General features: G+C 52.8%; 1 protein-coding gene across 7 annotated transcripts in view; it reads right to left on the reverse strand.

Annotated features, from left to right (window-relative positions):
• The window catches only part of EZH2 (enhancer of zeste 2 polycomb repressive complex 2 subunit), a 64,953-nt gene extending 59,859 nt beyond the window's left edge, over window positions 1-5,094 (reverse strand). For 3 of the 7 annotated variants that reach the window (XM_077850293.1, XM_077850292.1, XM_077850289.1), the window contains exon 1: window positions 4,980-5,094. The gene's annotated coding sequence lies outside the window, so the exon portion shown is untranslated. The remainder of the gene's footprint in view (window positions 1-4,979) is intronic. The other 4 variants (XM_077850299.1, XM_077850296.1, XM_077850301.1 and 1 more) reach the window with 2 other exon arrangements.
• Between the last annotated feature and the right edge of the window lie 906 nt (window positions 5,095-6,000).

The following is a 6,000-nucleotide window of genomic DNA, read 5'->3' on the forward strand; positions in this document are numbered from 1 at the left end:
ATAGGCATTTCTGACATAAATAAAACCATTTACTTTACTTACAGGTCCTAAGCACATATTTAAACTTGAGAAGTGTTTAATTCCATTCATGAAAAAGTCTACTGATTCTGAAAAACAATACTGGCACACTAACTAAAACTCTTTCATTCAACATTTTTTCCAGGTGTAGGTTTAAGGGATTCATATGTATTAATTCATTCAAGCCTCTCAAGAACCTTCTGGAATGAATACTGTCATTATCATCATCAATATACAAACAGAGGACTTAGGCATCAAGGATAACTTGCCCAGGGCATAACCTGGCAGCTCAGAGGCAGAACCCAAGCAAAGTGACTCCAAAGACCACACTTAAAACTCACCTGTATCCTCCCTGAAGTACACACACCATTACAGCTGTGCCTGAGAAAGAAATCTGCAAAGATACCTTTTGGGTTGTCTAGGGCATTAGACCATCCCTCCCATAAAACTACAAATTAATCTACTTTTAAATATAACCCTCTGACTGAGTCAAATAAACTCTTCTTGGGACCAACATGTCATTAATCATCCAGACTAGCAGATAACATGAAGCAGATAATTATGGAGTCAAACAATTTAAATCTGGATCCTGACTACAAATTCCCAGCTGGATAATCCTGGACAAATTCTTAAACCAAAGTTTCTATCATCTGTAAAGGTTTGCAGAGTGGTTCCCGTATCATTGTTTAAAGGGTCTTTTCTTCATTATAAAATACACCTAAAATTTAACACTATAACAATTTTAAGTGTGTATACATAATTCAATGGCATCAAGCACATTCAAAATGTTGCCCAGCCATCACCATCACCCATGCCCAGAATTCTTTCATCATCACAAACAGAACCTCTGTGTACCGGTAAACACTAATTCCCCAATTCCTCGCTCCTCAGCCCCTAAAAACATCTATTCTACGTTCTATCTCTGTGAGTTTGCCTATTCTCAGTATCTCCTATAAGTGGAATCACACAATTTTTGTCCTTTTGTGTCTGGCTTATTTCACTTATTAGCATGTTTTCAAGGTTCATCCATGTTGTAGCACATATAAGAAATCCATGCCCTTAATGGCTGAATAATACTCCACTGTATGTGTACACCAGGCTTTGTTCATCCGTTCATCTGCTGATGGGATGCAGGGTGGTTTTAACAATAATTAAATATAAAGCATCAGATGTAAATAATACCACAAGAAGAAATAAACCAAAGGAATGAATAAAGCATCTGGCAAATAGTAGGCGCTTTACTGTCTTTTTTTCCCTTTGTCTCTGTCAAATTTTTGTACCATGTAGTAGCAAGATATGGAACCATTTTAGAAACATATCAGCTATGCCTTTTGAGATGTTATTGCTAATCTACACTTATCATTTTAAAAGAATGAAGAACATCCCAATAAATGATGTGTAATTACGCTGACACTACTTCCTTCAGTTTTAGCTTCAAAACCTACCACGAATTATTCCAGTAAAGAACTCATCAATTTTAACTAGACAGCTTTCAGTTAAAAGATTTACTACTGTCTCCGACACTTTCTCCTTTTATTTTTGGACAAGGACCATCAATACTGACATCAAATCAAATTAAGCAGATACTATATGCAAGGTATCCAGACGACTCATCAAGCTTCTCTCTAGCTGCCTGAAATACCAAATATGAATAGCAAAAGAATACCTAAAGGATATAGAATTTTGAGTATCTTAGAGTATTACAACTAGGAGAAACCTTGAAACTTACCCACATTGATGATTATTTTTCTTTACAATTGCTGCATCTCAAAGAGGGAGAAAAACACCTTCCAAAGTTCCATCACAATATAAACATTAACATAACCTGTAGTATGCTTTGCAAAGTTCCTTTGTCAAATTATTCCCCCATATTTCCTTCATTCAACTATTAAACCCTCTATTCTCCAGCAACTACTAGGTATACAAAGAAAAACAAGACAGAGCCTCTGCCTCAAAGCACTTAGAGCGCAGTGAAGGTGCCAGATGCATAAACAAGTGATTACAATACAATTTGATACACGCTATAATAAAAGTATGAACAAAGCCCTGTGGAACACAAGGGTGCCTGGGAATTCGGGGAAGGCCTCTAGAAGGCAAAGGTATCATCTGATTGTGAACCTCTCTCTGAATTTAATGAGCTGTTCATCTCCACTCATGCTCTCCCCGAAAGATTTCACCTGTATATGCAATCTTTCATAATGCACAGAAAATGTTTTCATCATTTGTAGGGACATAAAGAATCCAAGGCAAATCCGTGTATCATTTCTAATTGACCTTAGAATACATTAGACGCTAGAAGAACTTCATTTGTCAGTTTCTAAGAAGCAGATCAACTTTCTTAATCACTATTTAGGCCAATACAGAAATTCACACTCCTTGAGCATGCCAGCTCAAGGGGTGGCAGATAATCTAGAAAAACGTCACTAGGACTTGGAGAAATCTGCTTAAAATTTTTAAATGGCCAAAGCTGGTATAAAAGTCTCAGAACTGGGGATCCCTGGGTGGCTCAGCGGTTTAGCGCCTGCCTTTGGCCCAGGGCTCGGTCCTGGAGTCCCCAGATCCAGTCTGTCGTCAGGCTCCCAGCATGGAGCCTGCTTCTCCCTCCTCCTGTGTCTCTGCCTCTCTCTCTGTCTCTCTCTCTTTATGTCTATCATAAATGTCTCAGAACTTTTATTTTGCCCTAAATCAACAAGTGTGTTTTTTAATCACTGCTACTTAAAAGTGACTTGTATATACTCACAATTCAACCAGAAAAAAAAAAAAATCTAAGCCAAAGCCCCAAAAAGGCTTTTTAAAAAATTTTTGTGGCACGTATAAGGACAGTAATTATCAATTACAGAATACACAAGGGAAAAACTAGAATTTATCCTAAAAGATCCAAATTTCTGCCAAGATCTGCATAACTCATCTCCTAACAGTGGGCAAGAACTATCAGGACTTTTTAATAGATAATTATCAGCAACTAAATGTAAACATCATTTAAGCATCTCAACCCTGAGGCAGCACCTGGGACGTCCGTTCAACGGTGTCCAACAGTCTCTGCAAAATATTCGTAATAAAGACTTTCACACTGCGTTTCTTTTGTCTCCATTTTTATGCAACCAGAAGACAGTAGGTGCACATTAGCTCTTTATCAGAACGCAAATAAAGAAGAGTGCCTGTGGGTCTCTAAATTCCTTTTCTTTGAATATGTTCGGTTTCCACAAAAATCAGAAAGGAAGATGCAATTTTCCTAAGTTTCCAAGAGTTTAAACATCCCGTATCCTGATCGGTCTACAAAAACACATACAGGAATCTTTACACATAGGACTAGAATCCCATCTAGCCCCAACTTAGACCCTACGAAAAGAACATCAAGATACATCTCAACCATTTTCGTCTTCCTGCATATAAAATCATCAATAAAGTGGTCAGGCTCTGAACACCTGTCCACTTTATTCCTAAATATGAAAAAGAGTTGCTAATGCTCACGGAAAGAAGAGTGATGAAAAACCACCTCCAAAGCCCCAGAGAAGTACAGATCATAATTCAACCGTACGAGCACTAGACTTTTTTTTTTTTTTTTTAAGATTTTTTTTTTCTTCTTCTTCCCCAAAGGTTGCTTTAGGTAATTTTCAAACGCCAAAGAATGCAACCGCTGAGCTCCGGAACCAAGAAAGCAAACCGTGTGGAATACTTTTCAATTCCAGAGCCGGGTTGTTATTTCCACACGGATCTTTTAAGTTTTACGGGTCCTGTGCTGCAAACAAAGGAAGTTTAGCTTGACTGCGGGCAGCACACGTTGGGTTTCTTAGGCGACACACGCTGTCTGCGTCCAGGCTTTCCTGCCTCCCCAAACCTATTGTTCGGGGGACGTTAAGCCCCGTCCGTGGGAAGGAGCTCGTCAGCCTCCAGACGCGCGTCGGTCCCGCGCCCGCCCCTCCGCCCGCCCGCAGGGTGCTCGCCGCCGTCCCGCCGCGGGGCCTGGGGCCGGCCGCCTGCGGGGCAGCGGGTTTCCTCGGCACCTGCCGCCCCCTCCGACGCACCCCACCGGTTGGCCAGGGCGGCCCGCGGCTGCTTTTCTCTCTTGGGGACGTCGATTCTTTGCAAAGTGGGAACTCCCCGAGACGCGCCGAGTTCACCCAAGTTTTCCGAAAAGAGCACGCTCCTCGGCTCGTCCCGTTTCCCGAAAGGGACCCGGCGGCACGGACTCCGTGGGGACGAGGAGACGGGGGAGGGGAGGGAGGGCGAGAGGGGACCCCGCAGACCCAGGAAGCCGAGACGGGGCGGACGGCCCGGCCCTGCCCGGCCCGGCCCTGCCCGCAAACTTAGGAGAAGGGCGGCCCGGCACCGCCTCGTCCGCGCGGCCGCCCCAGCCCCGGCTCCGCTCGCCGGGCCCGCGCGCGGGGAGGGGGCGCGGGGCGCGGGGAGGGGGCGCGGGGCGCGGGGAGGGGGCGCGGGGCGAGAGGCGAGGGGCCGAGCGCCCGCCGCCGGGCTCCCCGCGCCGCCCCCGCCCGCTGTCAGGCCCGCGGGGCTGCCCCGAGACGCCGGCCGCCCTTTGTCTGCGTGCGCGCCCGGCGGCGCGGTCCCACCAACTTGTGTGCGCCCCGCGCCCCGTCCCGCCCGGGCGCCCCGCCGCGGCGCTCCACACAAAGGAGCCCGCGCGCCCGGACGGCGGACGGCGGGCGCCCCCAGCCCAGCCAGCCCGGCGCCCGCGGACGACCCCTCCGCACGCCCCCCGCCCCCGCCCCCGCCCCCGCCTCGGGCGCCCGCGGCCCCCGCCCGGCCCCCGCCCCGCCCCCGCTCCCGCCCCCGCCCCGCGGCATCCCCGCGCCCCCCGCCCGCCGCGCCGGCGCCCGCGACACCCCGCTCGGGGCGACACCCGCACGGGCAGCGCGGCGTTGGGGATGTCCCGGCGCCGCCGCCGCCCCCCGCCGGGCTCCAGGGCCCCGCCGCCGGCCGGCCCGACAGCGGCGCGTTACCTGCGCCCCGCGCCCAGCCCGCGCCGCTCCCGCGCCCGCTCCCGCTCCCGCCGCTCCCGCCGCCGCCGCCGCCGCCGGGGCCCCACCGCCTTCTGCGTCCCAGCGGGTGTCGGGCGCTCCCGGACCGAGCGCCAAACCCGGCAGCCCAATCGCCAGCGCTTTTATTTGGCCCCCCCTGTCCAACTAAGCGCCGCCCCGATTGGCGGGCCGCGGCGGGCTCCCGTCCAATCACAGGGCCCGCCGGGCTCGGAGGCGCCGCGCCAGCCCCACGCAGAGGCGCCCGCGGGACTCGGCCGGGCCGGGCGGGCGGCGCGTGCGCGCGGGCGCGGGCGCGGGCGCGGGCGCGGGCGGGCGCTGAGGGACGCGGCCGCCGAGTGGAAGCGCCGCGCCGTTTCTTTGTTCTTTGGCGGAACGCACGGCGCCTCGCGGGAAGGCGGGAAGGCGGGAAGGCGGGCGGGGACGCGGGGGCCTGCGCAGCGCCGGGCCCGGGCGGGGAGGGCGGGGTGGCGGGAACCGGCCGGAGGGCGGGACGGCGCGCTCGCGGCGCTTGGCGGGAACCGCCGCCTCGGAGTTCCCGGGCCCGAGAGGCGGGGCGGGGCCGAAAGCCAAGTTTGAACCAGTTCAAAACTCGGGGGTGGTAACGGTTGCAACTGCCGCGCTCTTTTCCCCGCGCGCCGGGCCGGGCCGGGCCGGGCGGGGAGCGCGGGGCCGGGGCCGGGGCCGGGGCCGGGGCCGGGGGTGGGGGCGGGGGCGGCGCACCGGGTTAGAGACCTGGGCGGCAGGGGCGCCCCGCACCTGGGCCCGGGGCAGACGCCGAGCCCGGACCCTGGCAGCGCGCGTGTCGGCGTGCAGGGAAGATGAAAGAGAATCCTTGCTCAAGGACCGCTGTGGTTCCCTCGCCTCCTGCTAATGCTTCTGGAAAACGAAAACCCTTTTCGATGATCATTAGGTGATCTTGGAGGAAAACCTTGTCGCACCGGGAGGAATCGGGGACGTGTCGGGTTTTAGGGCACAGTCTCCT

The sequence above is a fragment of the Canis aureus genome, chromosome 15 (assembly GCF_053574225.1).
Source record: "Canis aureus isolate CA01 chromosome 15, VMU_Caureus_v.1.0, whole genome shotgun sequence".
NCBI classification, from domain to species: Eukaryota; Metazoa; Chordata; class Mammalia; order Carnivora; family Canidae; genus Canis; species Canis aureus.